The following is a 21,869-nucleotide window of genomic DNA, read 5'->3' on the forward strand; positions in this document are numbered from 1 at the left end:
CCATGGATTATACACACTTTTACCTTTCCATCATTGCTAGCCTCTTCGGTACCGTGCATTGCCCTTTCTCACCTTGAGAGTTGGTGCAAACTTCGCCAATGCATCCAAACCCCATGATATGATACGCTCTATCACACATAAACCTCCTTATATCTTCCTTAAAACAGCCACCATACCTACCTATTTATGGCATTTCCATAGCCATTCCGAGATATATTGCCATGCAACTTTCCACCGTTCCGTTCATCATCATCATGACATACATTACTTTTGTCATATTGCCATTGCATGATCATGTAGTTGACATTGTATTTGTGGCAAAGCCACCATGCATTATTTTGTATACATGTCACTCTTGATTCATTGCACCATCCTGGTACACCGCCGGAGGCATTCATATAGAGTCATATCTTGTTCTAGTTTCGAGTTGTAATTCATGTGCTGTAATCAATAAAAGTGTGATGATCATCATTATTAGAGCATTGCCCAAAAAGAAAAGAAAAAGAAAGGCCAAAAAAGAAAAAAAGGAAGGCCAAAGAAAGAAAGAAAAAGAAAGAAAAAAAGAAAGAAAAAAAATAAAAAAAAATAAAGGGGCAATGCTACTATCTCTTTTTCCACACTTGTGCTTCAAATTAGCACCTTGTTCTTCTTGTAGTGAGTCTCATATATTGTGCTTCAAAGTAGCACCTTGTTCTTCATGTAGAGAGTCTCATATGTTGTCACTTTCATATACTAGTGGGAATTTTTCATTATAGAACTTGGCTTGTATATTCCTATGATGAGCTTCCTCAAATGCCCTAGGTCTTCGTGAGCAAGCAAGTTGGATGCACACCCACTAGTTTTATTTTGTTGAGCTTTCATTCATTTATAGCTCTAGTGCATCCGTTGCATGGCAATCCCTACTCCTCATGTTGACATCAATTGATGGGCATTCCCATGGCCCGTTGATTATCCTCGTCAATGTGAGACTTTCCTTTTTTTGTCTTCTCCACACAATCCCCCAATCATTATTCTATTCCACCCATAGTGCTATGTCCATGGCTCACGCTCATGTATTGCGTGAAGGTTGAAAGAGTTTGAGATTATTTAAGTATGAAACAATTGCTTGGCTTGTCATCGGGGGTATAGAAGTTGGGAACATCTTTATGTGACGAAAATGAAGCATAGCCTAACTATATGATTTTGTAGGGATGAACTTTCTTTAGCCATGTTATTTTGAGAAGACATGATTGCTTTTATTAGTATGCTGAAGTATTGCTATTTCTTTTGTCAATATGAACTTTTATTTTGAATCATTTGGATCTGAACATTCATGCCACATTAAAGAGAAATTACATTGAGAATTATGCTAGGTAGCATTCCACATCAAAAATTCTGTTTTTATCATTTACCTACTCGAGGACGAGCATGAATTAAGCTTGGGGATGCTTGATACGTCTTCAACGTATCTATAATTTTTTATTGTTCCATGCTATTATATTACCTGTTTTGTGTGTTTCAGTATTTTGAAGAAAATGAATATCAAACGGAGTCCAAACGGAATGAAACCTTCGGGGGCGTGATTTTTGGAACGAACGTGATCCAGAGGACTTGGAGTGCAAGTCAAGAAGCAGCTGAGGCGGCCACGAGAGGGTAGGGCGCCCCCCTATAGGGCGTGCCACCTGTCTCGTGGGCCCCTTGGGTGGCCACCGACGTACTTCTTCCTCCTATATAAGCCTACGTACCCCAAAAACATCCAGGGAGCACCCGAAACACAATTTCCACCGCCTTAACCTTCTGTATCCGCGAGATCCCATCTTCGAGCCTTCGTCGGCGCTCCGCCGGAGGTGGAATCGACCATAGAGGGCTTCTGCATCAACACCATAGCCCCTCCGATGAGTTGTGAGTAGTTTACAACAGACCTTCGGGTCCATAGTTATTAGCTAGATGGCTTCTTCTCTCTTTTTGGAACTCAATACAATGTTCTCCTCCTCTCTTGTGGAGATCTATTCGATGTAAACTCTTTTTGCGGTGTGTTTGTCGAGCTCCGATGAATTGTGGGTTTATGATCAAGTTTATCTATGAATAATATTTGAATTTTCTCTGAATTCTTTTATGTATGATTGAGTTATCTTTGCAAGTCTCTTCGAATTAAAGTTTGGTTTGGCCTACTAGATTGATCTTTCTTGCCATGGGAGAAGTGCTTAGCTTTGGGTTCAATCTTGCGGTGTCCTTACCCAGTGAGAGAAAGGGTTGCAAGGCACGTATTGTATTGTTGCCATCGAGGATAAAAAGATGGGGTTTATATCATATTGCATGAGTTTATCCCTCTACATCATGTCATCTTGCTTAATGCATTACTCTGTTCTTTATGAACTTAATACTCTAGATGCAGGCAGGAGTCGGTCGATGTGTGGAGTAATAGTAGTAGATGCAGGCAGGAGTCGGTCTACTTGTTGCGGACGTGATGCCTATATACATGATCATGCCTAGACAATCTCATAACTATTCGCTTTTCTATCAACTGCTCGACAGTAATTTGTTCACCTACCGTAATACTTATGTTATCTTGAGAGAAGCCTCTAGTGAAACCTATGGCCCCTGGTCTATCTCTTATCATATTTGCTTCCAATCTACTTTTATTTGCATCTTTACTTTTTGCATCTATATTATAAAATACCAAAAATATATTTATCTTATCATACTATCTCTATTAGATCTCACTTTCGCAAGTGGCCGTGAAGGGATTGACAACCCCTTTATTGCGTTGGTTGTGAGTTCTTTCTTTGTTTGTGTAGGTGCGTGGGACTTTTGAGGAGCCTCCTAATGGATTGATACCTTGGTTCTCAAAAACAGAGGGAAATACTTATGCTACTATTGCTGCATCACCCTTTCCTCTTCAAGGAAAACCAACGCAAGCTCAAGATGTAGCAGTCCCCAGCAGATTGAAATTTCCAAACTTGTGGAGTTCTGTCAGTCTGCTTTTGCTAGGAAATCTCATCAGGTAAGCTTTATCTCCATGTTTTTTGCATCTCCATTGCCAATTCCAGCTGAACATGTAGTTGAATCCTTCCAAGAATTGAGTCTCATTGATCTCCCCAGAAGAGATATTCACAATGGCCATAGGATTAATCTGTTCACTACTGACCACCTCTTTAGAATTTTGCACTAGCAGCACTCCCTACCCTCTGGTTGCATATCCAATGAATTTGGGAGTTGGCTTGATTTGCTTCAGCCAAGCACATTCCTCAGTGATGTGAGAATTCTTGCCACAAATGATATAGTTGGGCAACTTGCAGTCTCTTGTTAGGTGTCTGGTGTCCTTGCACTTGTTCATAGCATTCTGAAATTCCCACCAGCTTTGTTTTGATCCAGGCTCTCTCTCTCTGGCCAAACCTGTTGTTCTGAAACCACATCCTTCCTGCCCTTGCTTGTTCCCCACATCCATGTTAGCTTCAATCTTATTCATGTGATCTTTTCCTCCTGCAAACTCTTTCCTAGACTCGTCAGTCAGAACCCCTCTACTACTTTCAGGGGTGGTAACAATTCCACCCCCAAACGAGCTTTCCATTTTTTGTTGGGCCATCTGGGCCATCAGAGCCCCAAACCACTGCTGATGTTGGATCACATCGAAAGAGGAAACATGCGTCACCACATCCTCTTTTCCTTTGAGATCTCTAGCTTTCTGATCATCTTCCATCCTCTTCGCAGATTCCTCCTTGGAGCTCGAAGGAAGCTTCAGATCTGACATTCCCCTTTTTTCTTCCTCCACTTGCTGATTAGATTTCCCAGTCTCCTCCCTGTATCCAAATCTTCCACCTCCTCTATCATTATTGGAATATCTCTCTCTAAACTTGTCAAGTTCTTCTTCTTTTCTTCTATATTGGAAATTGTCTCTCCCTCCCCTATTAAATCTTCCTCCTCCCCGATATCCTCCAGGCCCCTTGTTCCTCCTCTCTTTATCTTCACTTTCACCCAGTGACGGCGGGGTGAGGGGAAACCCTAAATCCTCAAGGGGATCGCACTCTCTCTCAAAGTAGAGGAGAGGCGCATTATTTATAGATAGAAAGGTTTGGGAAAGCGTATTTTTATAACTCATCTCCCCTTTTGCTTTGCCCAAAGTTTGCCCGTCTTTACCAGCTCCTTTTTCACCCCAAATGTGGGAGGACTTGCCAAATCTACCCGCCATCCCAGCAGGCACTGATACTTGACATCCATCGATAACCATATTATCTAGATGTACACAATCTCTTGACCAGAAATCTGGTATTTGCACATAATTTGTACAATTCAATTTTTCAGTTATATATCTACTTCTTCTAATCAGATCTGGATCGATCTTATAACTAGAATCTATATCAGATCCAGCGCCATAAGCATCTCTCACCTTCTTTTCAGTTTTGTCACCAACTCCCCAACTCACTTTCCTTTCTGGATAAATTCTCCCAGATATAGGACCAAAACATGGTCTGATATCAATCTTATCCCGATTTCTAGCAGCCAATCGGCTTTGCTTGTTCAATCTAGTTTTATCAACAGAGATTTCTGCTTCACATCCGGCAAGATATTTACAGGGAGAAGAGGTTTTACCTTGAAGTACTGATGAGGGCCTAGCCTTCCCGTCAGAGACCTCACCAGCGAGCAGCCAGAAATGACTGCCCGCCGGCAAGGCTCCTATTACCGCATGCGGCGGGCGAGGCTAAGCAGGCGCGGCGACCGACGAGGGAATCGCGGGGATCACCTTAGCACCAGCGGCCACCTCACCTTCGTTTTCCTCGCACCAGGCTTCACTCCCTCTTCTGTAGTGTTGACCACTTGGTCCCCCGACGCCTTCTCCTCCATCGTCGTGGGAGTCGGCACCGGTAGGCCCATCATTGCTCCGACGACGGACTCTGTTGGACCCGCAGGCTTGCGGCAGTGGGATCGAAATGCCCTCCACTTCATCTCCTGCTTCGAGTCGTCGGACTCTAACTCCTCCATCGCCTACAGCAACATCCTGAGCGCACCCACAGGATCGCCCATCGGTGTGAGGCGCCAATCCTCCGCCTCCATGAGCCGCATGTACGCCATCCCTGTCGCCTCCTTCAGATCTCTCTCCTCCGTGAACCAGGAGATGATCTCTATCAGCTTCTCCAGCTTCGAGTTGTCTCCGTTGGCTATCTCCCTCGCCCTCGCCTCGAGTCTTGGCTTCTAGAGCGCCATGGATCTCATGAGCTAGAGCACGGGTTTGTGGTGTGGGAGGGGGTGGATCTCATCGAATGGGGAAGGGATAGCCGCACCGCATCTCTCTGCACCTTTAATCCTCTGCCATTCCTAACGCTCCTCTCCTCCTTGACCTCGATCCTCGCATCACGCCGCGCCTCCTCTCCAATCCCCAGCGCCCTGCCCACCAGAACAACGTGGCAAGGGAACCTAATTTGTGTACCTTCCTTTATTACCCCTTTCTCGTGTACCCGCACCGTGTCGACGCGCATGCCGCGATCATCCAGCAGCATCAGCGCCGGAGAGCCACCCCGTTGAAGGAGTACACCTCACTGGAAGAGCAGCAATGCCGGCGTCGCAAGATCGGAGACGAGGTGCACTGCCCATCTGCGATCAGGGGGGTCCGCGTCGCCCGCGTCGCCCGTGTCGCCCGTGTCGCTCCTCTTCTTTCACTGATCTGTTTGAGACCCTCCTTGGTATATATAGTTACCCGAGCTTGATGTTGCAGAAGCTTGAATGTTGGATGGTATTATTGACATGTAAACATTGTTTACCTGGATTATTTTATGTATGTGCCAAACTTTTTTTAGACGATTTATGCATATGTTTGGTTGCCTGCACAACCCTATCATGTTGTTCCCCCCTCAGACATGATGTGTTGAGACATACTGAGCCCACACTTTGTTTGATAGCATGTGCCTGTTGAGACATAATGTGTTAAGACTTAGTTTGGTATAGGATGTATCTGAGGTAGATGTGGTTTCCTCCTCTTGAGGTGGTGAGGATACCACAATAGTTACAAACACATGATAAAGAAAATTGTGTGCACAATTCAATGGAGGTTTTTTTGCCAATACAACATTCGACCAAAATTCAACTATATATAAATATGAAAAAGAAATAGTTCAGACTTAAGAGATTTCGGCACATCATTTTAGATTCATTCAAAAATCATTTCAGCAATAAAAACTAATAGATTCAGCAGTACATCAACATTAAAACAGAGTGAACCAATACATCACTAGACCCATATTACATAGCCTCATTCCAAATTCAAAATATAATAGGAATGACACTATGGCATTTCACACTCAAATCAACATCATACCAAGGATGAGGGAGGAGTCAGGCGGCAGGAGGTACCTTCTCTATAGGAGGCGGTGGAGATGACAAGTTGGATCAGGGGTGTCGGTGTCAAAACCGGTGGATCTCGGGTAGGGGGTCCCGATCTGTGCGTCTAAGGCTAATGGTAACAGGAGGTAAGGGACACAATGTTTACCCAGGTTCGGGCCCTCTCGATGGAGGTAAAACCCTACTTCCTGCTTGATTGATATTGATGATATGAGTGTTAAAAGAGTTGATCTACCACGAGATCGTAGAGTCTAAACCCTAGAAGCTAGCCTATGATGATTATGAATGTTGTGATCATCCTCATATGGACCGAACTCTCCGGTTTATATAGACACCGGAGAGGGCTAGAGTTTACATGGAGTCGGTTACAAGGAAGGAAATATAATATCCGAATCGCCAAGCTTGTCTTCCACGCAAAGGAGAGTCCCATCCAGACACGGGACGAAGTCTTGAGTCTTGTATCTTCATAGTACAACAGTCCGGCCAAAGTATATAGTCCGGCTATCCGAATACCCCCTAATCCAGGACTCCCTCAGTAGCCCCTGAATCAGAGCGATGTCCGGCTGCCCATCAATGTTGTACTCCTCGGCTTCTGTGCTTCAATAATGACCATCTCCACGCGTCGAGCAAATACGAGGAGCCGGGGCATTTTTTCATTTGCCTCCCAGGTCCTGCAAGCAAAAACCGTCTATTTAAAGGGGCGGGGATTCTCAGATCCAAACTCCATCTTTCCCTTGAGAGAGCACCCAACACAGCGCGCCCAGAAAGAATCATTCTAGCATGGCCGGTCATCGCAGCTCCTCCTCTCATTCCCGTAGCTCTAGGCCAGGTGACTGGGAAGAATGCTCTGTCCCTCAAAACCGCTTAATAGAGCTGCAAACCCAGGGGTTTCTTCCACCAGCATTCATGGTCCCCGTCCAAGCCGGACTAGCCACCTATAATGGCGGGGAGCAAGTGGAGAGATCTCCTAATCCATCCCCGGGGGAGCGAATATGCCTCATCCCACATCTGCTAAGAGGCGTCGGGTTTCCAATCCACCCATTCCTTCGCGGGCTCCTGGAGTTCTACGGCCTCCAGTTGCACAACTTCACCCCTGCCTCTGTGCTGCACATAGCAGGATACATCGCACTTTGCGAACTATTTCTGGGCTGTGAGGCTCATTTCGGGTTATGGAAGAAGTTGTTCTGCCTCGTCCCTCGCAACCAGGGGGAATCCATATATCAAGTGGGCGGAGCCGAAGTATGGCGTGTCGCCGAGACCGGATACCTATCCCGTACACCCAAGAAGGCACCGGAGAATTGGCCCTCGGAGTGGTTTTATGTCGATGATGTTCCCCTTCCGGATCCAGTCCGGACAGGTCTCCCTGAGTTCAGTAATGCCGCGCCAAAGGCACGCCGAAGTTGGCGCCCTCGGGGCCCCCAGGAGGACAATACCAGAGAAGTATATTTCCTGATGAACAGGATAAAGTTACTGGCCAAATCAGGGCTGACAATAATTGAGGTTATGGCAATATGCATAATGCGGGGAGTGCAACCGCTTCGGTATCGGGGGAAGCCCATGTGGCACTACAACGGGGAAGAGGATGCCACCCGCTGTGGTCGTAAGGGTCTGGACTCCGCCACTGCTCTGGCGAGAATATTGTCCAATTTGTATAAAGGAGAAAAAGAAGAATTCCTTCATACTAAACCGCGGGATGGGTTTTCTATGTACAACCCCCCAAGTTGGGTAAGTCTTCACTCTTCCCCCCGCTTTATTTATTCTGGCGTCCCTCGTCAAGATAATTTACCTCGATATTTTCGAGCAGGAACTGAGGAGGGCCGTAGAAGGATTCTCCAGCCCCTCCCTGCAGCCAGAGGACCCCGGAAGGGCCTGTGATCCGGGACTCGAAGAAGACCCGGATGTTACCGTGGAGCTTGTCAACGGGACATTTTATCAGGCGAGCTGTGATGGTGCCTCAGTGGCTATTATCGCCGACTATCCCGGACTGCTACCTGCATCACATGTAAGCAAAGCTAAAAAAACTATCCTCTGAAGAGGAATCCTTTGTGATGTCATGCCTTATGCCTGGAATATCATATTTTTGTAGAGACCACAATCGGAACGCGGCGCCGAGCCCCTAGGGGCTCGTTGGCAAAGGGTGTCTGAATCAGGCAGGTTTAAGAGGAAGGCGGTTAGGGCCGAAATGCCACTATAGAGGTATGATAAAAATCTACTCTATTATTCTTGTGTTTGAAATATGACAGCATCCTTTGTGTCCTGGCAGAAAGAGGAGTAGCCGGACTATGTTCGGGGATCCTTCCAATCATGCCTCCACCAACCGGATTCTAGGACCGGCTTCGAGGGAGAAAGCGGACACGGGGCCGGTGCCGAATTGTCCTCCGACAGAGGATGCAGATATGCTCTCCGTCACAAATTCCGAAGTAGAGAGTGCTATGAATCACCGGCGTCGACGGGCCGTACTTCGCAACAACATCTTTCTCGAAGAGGCATTTAATGCCTTCAATTCGGGAGACACATATATCCGAGCTGCTCAGGGCGGGCTTGCCCGTGCGACGGATCAGTATGCCAAAGACATACGGGTAAGAAAATTTGATAGGCATGTATAGTAGTAGCCCCTGAGACTTGAAACGGTTGGAACAACTGTTTTAAGGATCAATTTATGCACAGGTCCTTGTAGATAAGAATGAACAATTGTCTCGAGAGCTGGAGGAGTGCAAGACCCAGCTGAGGGCCATGGTTGCCAAGCTAGAGGAATCCCAGAAGGCCTCATTTGGTAACATTTGTCTCAATTATTTGGAAGTGTACCAGTTAGTAAGTGACTTGTATGATAGGTCTAACAGAAAATTCTGCAAACAATCCCGGGGTGAATCCGGAGGTAGTAGGAGGTGACGAGTCACATCTCCAAAGGCAGCTAAAAGCTGGCGAGCGTATTCTTACGCAGGTTAAGCAAGAGAAGAACAATCTTCAAGATGCCAATGTTCGGCTGGGCATCGAATTAGGAGATTTTCGCGCTCAGCTGGCGGACTCCGTGAACGAGAACAGAAGGCTTCGTCGCTGTATTTATGGTAAGTGCCTAGATGAATTGTAGTACAGCTCGGCGAGGAAGCATATTGAAAGAGTTTATATCTATAGGTATGCTAACGGGCCATCCTGAAGAGGAGATGCCCACGTCCGTAGGTGATCTACTGCATGACCTCTCACAACTGCACAAGCGAGCTCGGCAGGTGATGCAGGGTATTGCCCCGGCCTTGTGGCCATCCATCTCCCTGCCAAAAGGCATGGGAGAGCTCGTGGATGTGCTCCAAGGAGCACGGCGGCGCTTCCGATTGTGGAAGATGTCAGCCTGCCGGCAAGGTGCAAGAGAAGCCTGGGCTATGGTGAAGACGCGCTACACCAAGCTGGACCCGAACCATATGGCCGAAGTCGGACCGGCGGGGGCAGATGGGCAAGAAATTCCCGTGAGTCTGGTGTATGACCAGGTAGCGTTAGCCGCAAAGTATTCCCAACAGGATTGTAAGCTAGATAGCTTGTTGGATGGTATAGAGGAAGAATATAGTCAGTCCAAGTGACTATGTAATTCAATGGACATATGTAGTCCCTAGCTGGATTAAAATCATTTGTCATGTTGGACCTTTTCGCTTCAGGCCCCAGATCCGATAGTCCGGGGTGTATCCGAATACCGCTCAGTTATGCAGAACCGGGGTATGCGTGGAAACCAGGCGTAGGGGTCATAAGTGCTTGAACAGACAAGTACCCAACTAGTTATGTTATATTACATGGATAGTAAGAAACATCTTCCAGGGAGAATAGTTATGTTAGGGGTTCCTTTCCCTGGGTGTGTATGCATAGATGTACATGTCCGGACTGCGAACAGAGATGCAGGATAAAAAACTTCTGGGGGTTCACGTTGTAATAAACGAAAAAGAACATCTTTTGTCCACCGACCGAATATTCCCTTAAGAACGCTAGCTTTCGGCTTCACCCAGTCTGAGGTACACATCCGGCTCAACCGGCAGTAACAATCGTAGAGGTGTTCCCCTTATGCCCTAGCCGAATTAATGGGAACATAGGGCATAAATACAAGAGCCAGGCAACCCAGCATGGCCACATCTTAAGTCATATCGATGCATATAATGGTGAAGAAAAGGCACATATGGAAAAAGAACGCATATGTGATAGGCAAGAAGCCATGAAAGCAATTATATTTAGCTTCCGTATAGGAAGCCCCCAGGTATGACTTACACACATACTGCGGTCGGAGCAATCCGAGCATCCGCACTGTATTGAGTAATTTGTGTGAAGAATGAAAAAGAACGAGAAAGGAAAAAGGGGAGGAACATAATGAAAAAGGAGTGGTAAGGAGACGAACACTGAGTTTGGCGTTTAGGCATAGAATCTCCGGAGCATGGCCGTGTTCCATGGGTTCGGCTCGAGTCTGTTATCGGATGCATTACGTAGGCGGTACGCTCCTTCGGTGAGAACCTTGTCAATAACAAAGGGACCCTCCCACTTAGATTTGAGCTTGTCCTTCTTCTTCTCCGGTAGGCGTAGAACGAGTTCGCCAATTTATAAGTTTTGGTCCGCACTTCTCTGCTTTGGTACCGTCGAGCCTGCTGCTGATAGAATGCGGAACGGGCATTTGCGACGTCGCGCTCCTCCTCCAGGGCATCTAAGTTGTCCTGTCGGTCTAGCTCGGCTTCCTTCTCTTCGTACATGCGTACGCGAGGTGAATCATGTATTATATCGCAGGGTAACATTGCTTCTGCGCCGTATACCATGAAAAATGGTGTGTATCCGGTGGTGCGATTCGGCGTGGTCCGCAGCCCCCAAAGTACGGATTCGAGCTCCTCGACCCAGTGCGTGTCCGCTTCTATCAAGGAACACACTAGTCTGGGTTTGATGCCGCTCATGATGAGACCGTTTGCGCGTTCGACCTGGCCGTTTGTTTGGGGATGGTAGACGGAGGCGTAATCGAGCTTAATGCCCATGTTGCCGCACCAGGTTTTCACTTCATCGGCTGTGAAGCTTGAGCCATTGTCAGTGATGATGCTGTGGGGGACGCCGTATCGGTGTACGACCCCAGATATGAAGTCTATTACTGGTCTGGATTCGGCCGTTTTGACTGGTTTGGCTTCTATCCATTTGGTGAACTTGTCAACCATGACCAAAAAGTATTTTTTCTTATGGCTTCCCCCTTTAAGGGGTCCGACCATATCCATCCCCCAGACCGCGAAGGGCCAAGTGATGGGGATTGTTTGGAGAGCGGTAGGGGGCATGTGGCTCTGATTGGCAAAGAGCTGGCAACCGACGCAGTGTTGAACAAGGTCTTGTGCGTCTGCTCGGGTTATAGGCCAATAAAGCCTGTGCGGAATGCCTTGCTGACAAGTGCCCGAGCCGCAGCGTGGTGTGCGCCGAGTTCGGCATGGATTTCAGCCAAGAGCTACCACCCTTCCTCTTTGGAGATGCATCGTTGGAGCACTCCGGTCGCGCTTTTCTTATAGAGTTCCCCCTCATGGACCTTGTAGGCTTTGGAACACCGCACGATGCAACGTGCTTCATTTTGGTCCTCGAGGAGCTCCTGCCTATTTAGGTAGGCCAAGAAAGGCTCGGTCCACGGGGCAATTACAGCCATGATTTCGTGGGCCGAAGGCATTATTTCGGTGGTTGAGCCTCTGATTACATCTGATGGTTCGGAGTCTCGGGGTGTGTTAGGGTCCGTGCTAGTGTTGCCGGACTCCCCTTCCCATGCCACGGATGGCTTGAACAGCCTTTCTAGGAATATGTTAGGTGGGACAGGGTCGCGTTTAGCGCCGATGCAGGCGAGGATATTCGCCGCTTGGTTGTTTTCTCGAGCCACATGGTGGAATTCGAGCCCCTCGAACCGAGCTGACATTTTAAGGACGGCATTACGATAGGCCGCCATTTTCGGATCCTTGGCATCGAAGCCTCCGTTTATTTGTGATATTGCTAGGTTTGAATCCCCGCGCACCTCCAGGCGTTGAATGCCCATAGAGACTGCCATCCGAAGACCATGCAACGGAGCCTCATATTCGGCTGCGTTGTTGGAGTCTGTATATAATATTTGGAGTACGTATTGGACCGTGTCTCCGGTGGGAGATGTCAGGACTACACCTGCTCCCAATCCGGCCAGCATTTTAGAGCCATCGAAGTGCATGATCCAGTTGGAGTACACGTCGTACTCTTTAGGGAGTTCGGCTTCTGTCCATTCGGCGACAAAGTCAACTAGTACTTGCGACTTAATGGCCCGTTGTGGTTTGTATGTTATGTCAAACGGAAGGAGCTTGATGGACCATTTAGCAATCCGGCCTGTAGAGTTGTGGTTATTTATTATGTCGTCGAGTGGTACTTCGGAGGCCATCGTGATCGAACACTCTTGAAAGTAGTGTCATAGCTTCCGGGATGCCATGAAGACCGCGTATGCTATCTTTTGATAGTGTGGGTATCGGGATTGGCATGGGTTGAGGACCATGGATACGTAATACACCGGCTTTTGGAGTGGGAATTTGTATCAGTCAGTGAGGGAGTGCTGGACTAGGGGGTGTACGGATAGCCGAACTATCATCATCGGCCGGACTCAAAGACTATGAAGATACAAGATTGAAGACTTCATCCCGTGTCCAGATGGGACTTTCCTTGGCGTGGAAGGCAAGCTTGGCGATACGGATATGTAGATCTCCTACCATTGTAACCGACTCTGTGTAACCCTAGCCCTCTCCAGTGTCTATATAAACCGGATGGTTTTAGTCCGTAGGACGAACAACAATCAGACCAGAGGCTAGCTTCTAGGGTTTAGCCTCCTTGATCTCGTGGTAGATCTACTCTTCTAATACCCACATCATCAATATCAATCAAGCAGGACGTAGGGTTTTACCTCCATCAAGAGGGCCCGAACCTGGGTAAAACATCATGTCCCTTGTCTCCTGTTACCATCCGCCTAGACACACAGTTCGGGACCCCCTACCCGAGATCCGCCGGTTTTGACACCGACATTGGTGCTTTCATTGAGAGTTCCTCTGTGTCGTCATCGATAGGATCGATGGCTTCTTCGATCATCAACAACGATGCAGTCCAGGGTGAGACTTTTCTCCCCTGACAGATCTTCGTATTCGGCGGCTTTGCACTGCGGGCCAATTCGCTTGGCCATCTGGAGCAGATCGAAAGCTACGCCCCTGGCCGTCAGGTCAGATTTGGAAGTTTGAACTTCACGGCTGACATCCGCGGAGACTTGATCTTCGATGGATTCGAGCCACAGCCGAGCGCGCCGCACTGTCACGACGAGCATGATTTAGCTCTGCAGTCGGACAGTGCCCTGGAGGCCGCACACGAGCCCGCTCCGACCCTCGATTCGGAGCCGGCTGCGTAGATCGAGGACGGGTGGCTAGACACCGCCTCGGGGGTGCAACCTCTACAGCGATGGAGCCGAATACTGGCCTTGTCCCTTGTGAAGCTCGTGACTTTGAGGTGCCAGACTCCTCGCCGGACTCCGAACCTCCCGCGACCCCTCCAATTGAATCCGATTGGGCGCCGATCATGGAGTTCACCGCTGCGGACATCTTTCAACTTGCACCTTTTGGCGACATCTTGAGTTCGCTAAAGTACCTCTCGTTATCAGGAGAGCCCTGGCCGGACTGCGGTCAGGACGGTTGGGATGCAGACGGCAAAGAAATTCAAGGCCCACCCACCACCCACTTAGTAGCCACTGTCGACGATCTAACCGACATGCTAGACTTTGACTCCGAAGACATCGACGGTATGGACGACGATGCCAGAGACGACCAAGAACCAGCGCCTACTGGGCACTGGAAAGCCACCTCATCATATGACATATACATGGTGGATATCCCAAAGGATGGGAATGGCGAAGGAACAGCGGAGGTTGACCCCTCCAAGAAACAGCCCAAGCGCCGGCGTCAGCGGCGCCGCTCTAAATCCCACCATAGCAAGAATGGAGATTCCGGCACCGGAGATAATAATACCCCAGATAGTGCCGAAGACAACCCCCTCCAGCAAGATTTAGCACAGGAGGACGGAGAAGCCAGCCCTCATGAGAGAGCGGCAGACGAAGAGGTAGAGGATGATAATTACATGCCTCCCTCCGGAGACGAAGCAAGCCTCGACGACGACGAATTTGTCGTTCCTGAGGATCCTGTCAAACAAGAGCATTTTAAATGCAGGCTTATGGCCACGGCAAAAAGCCTCAAGAAAAAGCAGCAACAGCTTAGAGCTGATCAAGACCTGCTAGCCGACAGATGGACTGAAGTCCTTGCGGCCGAAGAGCATGAGCTCGAACGCCCCTCCAAAAGCTACCCCAAACGTAAGCTGCTCCCCCGATTAGAGGAGGAGGCATATAAACCTGCATCACCAGCGCACAATACGGCTGACCGACCACCCCATGGCCGCGACAGAGAGGCCTCTAGGCCCTCCACTAGAACCGTACCCCGGCATCGCTCGAAAAGCACAAGGCCACAGGGGAACGCTCTGGACTTGCGAGATATATTGGAGGATAAGGCAAGATAATCAAGATCGATCTACGGATCGCGTGGGCGCCCCATGTTACGTGACGACAACCGCCACGCCGGACACAGCAAGTCCGGCCGGGCCGAACACAGTAGATAATGCTCTCTTGAGCTTTGTCGTGATATAGCCCAATACAGAGGCGCCACACACCCACTATGCTTCACAGACGAAGTAATGGATCATCAAATCCCCGAAGGGTTTAAACCCGTTAATATTTAATCTTAGGATGGCACAACAGACCCCGCGGCTTGGATCGAAGACTATCTCCTGCATATCCACATGGCCCGCGGTGATGATCTTCACGCCATCAAATACCTCCCACTCAAGCTTAAAGGACCAGCTCGGCATTGGGTGAACAGCTTGCCAGCAGAATCAATTGGGTGTTGGGAGGACCTGGAAGCCGCATTCCTTGATAACTTCCAGGGCACGTATGTGCGACCACCAGACACTGACGACCTAAGCCATATAATTCAGCAGCCAGACGAATCGGCCAAACAATTCTGGACACGGTTCTTAACTAAGAAAAATCAAATCGTCGACTGTCCAGATGTGGAGGCCCTCGCGGCCTTCAAACATAACATCCGCGACGAGTGGCTTGCCCGGCACCTGGGATAGGAAAAGCCGAAATCCATGGCAGCCCTCACATCACTCATGAACCGCTTCTGTGCGGGAGAGGACAACTGGCTAGCCCGCAGCAACAACCTCAGCAAAAATTCTGGCAGTCCGGATATCAAGGACCGCAATGGCAGGTCGCGTCGCAACAAGAACAAACGCCGCATTAACGGCGACAACAATGAGGATACGGCAGTCAATGCCGGATTCAGAGGCTCCAAACCTGGTCAGCGGAAAAAGCCATTCAAAAGAACTACTCCGGGTCCGTCCAATTTGGACCGAATACTCGATCGCTCGTGCCAGATACACGGCACCCCCGAAAGGCCAACTAACCACACCAATAGGGACTGTTGGGTATTCAAGCAGGCAGGCAAACTAATTGCCGAAAACAACGACAAGGGGCTGCATAGCGATGACGAGGAAGAGACTCAACTACTGAACAATAGAGGACAGAAGGGTTTCCCCCCACAAGTGCGGACGGTGAACATGATATACGCAACCCACATACCCAAAAGGGAGCGGAAGCATGCACTCAGGGATGTATACACGATGGAGCCAGTCGCCCCAAAGTTCAACCCATGGTCCTCCTGCCCGATCACTTTTGATCGAAGGGACCACCCCACCAGCATCCGCCACGGCGGATTCGCTGCATTGGTTTTAGACCCAATCATCGATGGATTTCACCTCACCAGAGTCCTGATGGATGGCGGCAGCAGCCTGAACGTGCTTTATCAGGATACAGTTCGCAAAATGGGCATAGACCCCTCAAGGATTAAACCCACAAAGACGACCTTTAAAGGCGTCATACCAGGTGTAGAGGCCAATTGTACAGGCTCAGTTACACTGGAAGTGGTCTTCGGATCCCCGGATAACTTCCGAAGCGAGGAGTTAATCTTTGACATAGTTCCGTTCCGCAGTGGCTATCATGCTCTGCTCGGACGTATCGCGTTTGCAAAGTTCAACGCGGTGCGGCACTACGCATACCTCAAGCTCAAGATGCCAGGCCCTCGAGGAGTTATCACGGTCAACGGAAACACTGAACGCTCTCTCCGAACGGAAGAGCATACAGCGGCTCTCGCGACAGAAGTACAGTGCAGCCTCTTAAGGCAATTCTCGAGTCCGGCCGTTAAGCGACCGGACACGGCTAAACGAGCTCGGAGTAACCTACAACAAGACCACCTGGCACGTTCCGAGCACGCGTAGCAATGCGGCCCCAACCCCAGCCCCTGCAAAATTGCAAGATGGGTCCTTAGCGTACATCATTACGCTCTGGAGATACCATGGGCATAGGGGGAGGGGCACGACCACGATAGGCCCAGAATGCGGCTTAACCACACCAGGGGCTCTCAAGTGTGTCGTTCTTTTTTTCTCTTTTTATTTTTTTTACCCACAGGACTCCGTTCATCAAAGGCCCTGTCCGGCAGTAGACCTGCCGAACTCACGACGCAACAGCCAGGGAAGGAGAAAGGCTATGACGAATATCCAGGTGGTCTCCATTACGAGCATTAAATCTGTTTTATACACCATTCCGCAGCCTGCCCCTGGAGGGGGACATGTTTAATAGTCCCATCCCTTGCTTATCGCACTATTTGTATCATTCTGCATTAACGACAGTATTTCTTGAATAAACAATGCAGCACCTTTTTGCTTATAATTGCATTTCTTTCTTATACATATGTTCATTTATGACATGTTGCATTCGTACACTTTGGTACGGCTAAATACACCAAGGGCTTATGTTTCCCGCATCATGGTGTGATAAGTCCGAACACTTTCACAAGTGCGGCACCCCGAACTTATAGCATTATATGCATCGGCTCCGAATCATGTCTTGGGTCAATAGTTGGGTTTACCCGGCTCCCATGTTTTGGTACCTTACGTTCCATTGTATCGGCTAAGGTAGCACTGGGAGAACCACTACGATTGCGCCCCAGTTGAGCTGGGCGAGCGCCTCAGTGGAGAAAGCTAAAACTGACCGTCATGATGAGGCGAGAGCCGGTCGCTGTTCGAGAGGGTTTTTTCGAGTCCCTAAAGACTTATGCCGCTTAGAGCGAGGAACCGGCTTCGTCCGGCCCAGGCGTGGATAGCGCCCCAAATTCGGCCTTCCGAACACTAGGGGCTTCGCCGAAATTTAAAATTATAGAATTCTATGGCTAAGTGAGAGTGTTCAAGCATTATAAGTCCGGTTGCCTCGTTCGTTGTGTTGAGCGCCTCCCTAGATGGACCCAAAAATGGGAACAAGAGTGCTCAAATTTATCCCGAACACCCCAGCACTCGTGGCATGGGGGCTGAAGCCGACGACTTGCCATCTCTCAGATTTGATAAACGGCCGCACAGAAGGTAATATTTTAAATTAACAAGCGTTGCTTAGCGCATATGAACAAAGTTTTCGGCGCACAGGATAACAAAATGCGAGTCTACTCAAATATTACATCTTTGGAGCACTCACCCGCAATAATGCAAGCACCCTTCAGGACACTCTTATAATACATCTCGAGCGTGCGATACTCCTTGCCCGGCGGTGGCACGTCCGTCACAAGCTTCTCAGCATCCATCTTGCCCCATTGAACCTTTGCGCGGGCAAGGGCCCGACGGGCACCTTCAATACAGGTGGAGTGCTTGATGACTTCAACCCATGGACACGCATCCACCAGCCGCCGCACCAGGCCGAAGTAGCTCCCAGGCATGGCCTCCTTGGGCCACAGCCGAACTATGAGGCCCTTCATGGCCTGTTCGGCCACCTTGTGGAGCTCGACCAACTACTTCAACTGGTCGCTAAGGGGCACCGGATGTCCGGCCTCAGCATACTGAGTGTCAGGACCCCGACTCAATGCCACACCGATCTAGCATGTAACACATCATATCACTTTGCGGCCTCACGCACAGTATTCCCACGGGTGCCACCTTACCTGGCTCGGGACCGTTTGCGCCTTTTGGCTCACGTATATGATAGTGCCGCTAGCATCCATATGACAAAGAACCCGGGCTGACATGGCTAGTCGTGAACCTAGAGTGGCACTAACTTACAGGGACAGGCATACATGACCCAACAACGAACGTGTCGGTCATCAGCGAGTGAATCCAGGCTGTAGCACTGAGCTAGCAGGACTCCGGTGAACCGGGCTGTAGCGGGCTAACAGGACTCTGGAATTCATCGCGTGACATTTCCCCGAGGGGACAGACATAGGAACGAAGAAGGACACATGCCGGCCAGCCTAAGTGTTCCGGAGCAGTAGCAAGCTACCATGGCTCAGTGGAAACACTAGGAGACATTTCCCGGTAAGAGAGGCTACTAAGGATAAACAACTAGATAGTCAGATCCCACACATACCAAGCATTTCAATAACATACACACAATATGCTCGATATGTGCAAATACAACATGGCGTCACAACATGACTCTACAACTCAAGAATTTTATTCAATAGGCTCCGAGGAGCGAGATATTACAATCATGGGTCTCATGACCCAACATTCAGAGAAAACAAGTCAAGCACAAGCGGAAGCTTATCATGTCTGAGTACAAACATCTACAAAAGAAAAAGGCTGAGAAGCCTGACTGTCTATTAGATCCTGCCGAGGGCACAAGATCGTAGCTGAGGTAACAAGCTAAACGTCGAAGTCCATGCGGTACTACTAGCGAGACTGAAGTCTCTCTGCAAAAACATAAATTAAGCAACGTGAGTACAAATGTACCCAGCAAGACTTACGTCAGATCTAACTACATATGCATCATTATCAACAAGGGGATGGTGGGGTTTAACTGCAGCAAGCCAGCTTTGACTCGGTGGCTAACCTGAACTACCACTGCAAGTAACTCTTTTGAGGTGGCGCACACGAGTCCACATATTCACCATATCAATACACTACTATGGATCCGCTCCCGTCTCCCTACGAGAACGCCATCCATAGCACTCACACTTATCTTGCGCATTTTAGAGTATCCACTTTCACTTGTCTATGAACTATGCAAGGGGTCCAAGTTTCCATATCCGAGGAATCCGGCTATTCGAAAAGATAATGATAACCCTGCAGGGGTGTACTTCTTCACACACGCTCTCGCCACTTATCGCCCTGTACACATCATGTACCTCGGCAACCTTCAAGCGGAAGCCGGGCGAGGGAGTCGGCCACGACCTGACTAACCACACAAGTCTCTCGTCCAGGTTTATCTCCTATTCGGGTTCCATCCGCAAGGAGATCCGGCCGGGGTGTCGCTCACGGCCCAAACGATGTGAGCAGGGTTTCCCAAGCCCACCATCCAGGTGCCACTTGGTACACCGTGCCACTGTGCCTAGTCTGTCCCAAGCCCACCTGTACCGGGTGCCACTTGGTAGACTACTAACACTACCTACAAACACCAGAAACTAGTTGCAACTCCTGGACAGAGATCGAGTTGATTAATAAGCCGAGAGGGGCCGAGTTACCGGAACCCAATGTGTGGTAGTAACTGTTCATGGATCACAAACAAAGAACTCAGTTCCTGAGGACGGCTGCAATGAGACAACCCACCATGTACTCCTACATGGCCTCTCACCGCTACCTTTACCAAATCATGTTCACACACTTAGCTCTCAACAGTAGGACATGTTCACACACCTCTAATTCATCCCCGATGAATCAGACCTGACTCAACTCTAAGCAGTAGCAGGCATGACAAACAAGCGAATGAATAGGCACATCAGGGCTCAACAACTCCTACTCATTGTTGGGTCATCTAATTTACTGTGGCTGACAGTAATGCAGAGAAGGGGTCAGCTACAGCCAACATGTAAAGGAAACTTGTTGCAGCGTTGTGTAACGCCCCGAGACCGACGCTCCAGGAAGACTTCCAGGCTATTTCCGAGTTTTCGTCGTGTGATTTGTTTTTTTGTTGCCATTCCATCCTTGCATCATGTGCATTGCATCCATGTCATCATGCCATCATATCATTAATTTTTAAAACCTCAACTAAATAATTGTATGGATTTTCGATCCATTTAAAACCGAGGGAACTCACATGGTGGACTTTCTTTATAACATATCCCCCCAATTAGGGAGCTATATTAAATTTCCACTATTTTGGAATCACCAAACACACTTACCAAATAATTTCGTTCCTTCTGCTTCAAGTTTGGTCCTCCAACCTTTGCCAATATTATTTCATCATTTTCCGGAGCTCCACCAAAAATGCCGAACATTTTTGACCTCCTTTCATCAGATCCTAGTTCAAACCCATTTGAAATTCAAATGAGTTTGAAATTTAAATCTGTTCAATTATTGCCTCTTTCTATTTTTTCTGGAACGAGCACATTTTGTGAGTCGCGGAAAATTACATCGCGTGTCCAACTCTCCCCCAACCTCCCTTTCTTTTTCTTTCTTTATCCCTTTTCTTTTCTTAGAGTGAGAGAGAGAAGAGAGAAGCCCAGCCGGCCTCTTGGGCCTGTCTAACCAGGCCGGCCCATTTGCCTGGAGGTCCAGCCCACCTAAACCCCAAGCACCCTAACCCTAGCCCGAACTCCCATCGGTCTCCATCTCCCCTCGTTCTCCTCCAGCGCCGCTACCCCGTGCCCGATCCCCAGCGCAGCCCGACCCCCCTCGCTCCCGTGGCCGACTTCCCCTCGATCCCCCCTTCCTCCTGCGCCGCCAGAGAGAGAGGGTAGCGAGCTCCCATGCGCCTTCTCCCCAGCGGCCTCAAGCCCTCGCCGGAGCTGCACCCAAGCCGCGCCGCCGGCCAAGCCCCTCGCCCCCTCGCACTCTAGATCGGGAGAGGAGCTCCCGATCCAGAGTCGGTCGCTGCACCAGGCTTCATCTCTGCTGCCCGCCTTCGTTCGCCAGTGCCGCGTCTTCCTCCTCTACTCCCGAATCCCCGCTTCGCAGCTGCGCCTCCCCATCAGCATCTCCGGTGCCCCGGCCTCCCGTCGGCCCCTGCTGATGCCATGGTCGCCTCGGCAGCAAGATCGCCTTTGCCTCTCCTGCTGCATCGCCGACCTGCATCGTCTCGGTTTCCCGCGACCTCGCGCCGCAGCCATCCTCTTCACCCCGCGTCCCCACCGGCTCCCGTCGCTGGAGTTCATGCCCAAGGCCGCTGCAACCTCACCTTCGGCCATGCCTTGCTTTCCTGTGCTGTTGTTCGCTGCACGCCAAGACCACCCCCGTGGATTTTGCCTAGTACCACTATGACCCGTGTGCGACTAGGCGGATTCACCAAGTACCCCCTCCAGCAAGACCGACGCCTGAACAAGCACACCGGCTCTGTGGATTTCGGCAAGTCCCTCCACGACCGGCGCTTAGTACCACTACGTTTGCCTTGTACATCTACACCAAGACCGGACCGACAAGTACCACGACGTCCGTGAACCACTACCGTCGCCCCGAAGATGTTGGATTCGTCAAGTACCTCTCCGAAAAACGAACGTGTACCACTA

Source organism: Triticum aestivum, chromosome 5B (genome assembly GCF_018294505.1).
Source record: "Triticum aestivum cultivar Chinese Spring chromosome 5B, IWGSC CS RefSeq v2.1, whole genome shotgun sequence".
Lineage (NCBI taxonomy): Eukaryota > Viridiplantae > Streptophyta > Magnoliopsida > Poales > Poaceae > Triticum > Triticum aestivum.